Source organism: Rhinopithecus bieti, unplaced genomic scaffold, assembly GCF_001698545.2.
Source record: "Rhinopithecus bieti isolate Rb0 unplaced genomic scaffold, ASM169854v2 scaffold_29393, whole genome shotgun sequence".
NCBI classification, from domain to species: Eukaryota; Metazoa; Chordata; class Mammalia; order Primates; family Cercopithecidae; genus Rhinopithecus; species Rhinopithecus bieti.
Window position 1 is genome coordinate 900492 of NW_016813642.1, and position 1468 is coordinate 901959.

The 1468-nt window shown below is 43.0% G+C and overlaps 1 pseudogene across 1 annotated transcript; it reads left to right on the forward strand.

Annotated features, from left to right (window-relative positions):
- The first annotated feature begins 484 nt into the window (after positions 1 to 484).
- Positions 485 to 1461, forward strand: LOC108513157 (14-3-3 protein theta pseudogene; annotated as a pseudogene). The gene has a single exon (XR_001880804.1). The product of XR_001880804.1 is annotated as a 14-3-3 protein theta pseudogene (transcript).
- Positions 1462 to 1468: the final 7 nt, after the last annotated feature.

Consider the following 1468-nt stretch of genomic DNA (forward strand, 5'->3'; position numbering starts at 1 on the left):
TAACATTTCTTTAAAGACGTCATTTTATTTTAATTACAAAATATTTTATACATTCAGAAAAAAATAAAAACAGCATGTCATCCAAGAACCAAATTTAAGAGAAATTAACACTTCACCATATTTACTTCAGATCTTTTTTAAAAAAAGAAATTGTATGCTATACACATTACAGATGTAGCTATAACTATTTCCGCTTCCTGATTTCCTAGAAGTATCCAGAAGTATACACTGTCCTATAAACACTTTATATCATTCCTATGAATGTTATAGTAGCCAGTGCCTATGTATTTATGCATAGTAATATTGTTTTTGTGTTTAAATTTACATATATTTATGTTACAAATCTGCAACTTCCTTATGTAAACAATATGCTACATTAGCCTCGTGGCCGCGGAGACGTGAAGCTCTGGAGGCTCCTCCCGCTCAGGGTCGGCGCTCTCCCTGGCTCTGCTCACCCTCTGCCCCGCCCCGGCCCGCACCCGCCATGGAGAAGACTGAGCTGATCCAGAAGGCCAAGCTGGCCCAGCAGGCCGAGCACCACGACGACATGGCCACCTGCATGAAGGCAGTGACCAAGCAGGGCGCCGAGCTGTCCAACGAGGAGCGGAATCTGTTCTCCGTGGCCTACAAGAACGTAGTCCGGGGCCGTAGGTCCGCCTGGAGGGTCATCTCGAGCATCCAGCAGAAGACCCACACCTCCGACAAGAAGTTGCAGCTGATAAAGGACTATGGGGAGAAAGTGGAGTCCGAGCTGAGATCCATCTGCACCATGGTCCTGGAATTGTTGGATAAATATTTAATAGCCAATGCAACTAATCCAGAGAGTAAGGTCTTTGATCTGAAAATGAAGGGTGATTACTTCCGGTACCTTGCTGAAGTTGCATGTGGTGATGTTGGTAAACAAACCACAGATAATTCCCGAGGAGCTTACCAACAGGCATTTGATATAAGCAAGAAAGAGATGCAACCCACACACCCAATCCGCCTGGGGCTTGCTCTTAACTTTTCTGTATTTCACTATGAGATTCTTGATAACCCAGAGCTTGCCTGCATGCTGGCTAAAACGGCTTTTGATGAGGCCATTGCTGAACTTGATACACTGAATGAAGACTCATACAAAGACAGCACCCTTATCATGCAGTTGCTTAAAGACAACCTAACACTTTGGACATCAGACAGTGCAGGAGAAGAATGTGATGAGGCAGAAGGGGCTGCAAACTAAATCCATACAGGGTGTCATCCTTCTTTCCTTCAAGAAACCTTTTTACACATCTCCATTCCTCATTCCACTTGGATTTCGTATAGCAAAGAAATCCATTCATGTGTATGGAATCAACTGTTTATAGTCTTTTCACACTGCAGCTTTGGGAAAACTTCATTCCTTGATTTGTGTTTGTCTTGGCCTTCCTGGTGTGCAGTACTGCTGTAGAAAAGTATTAATAGCTTCATTTCATAAAACATAAATAAT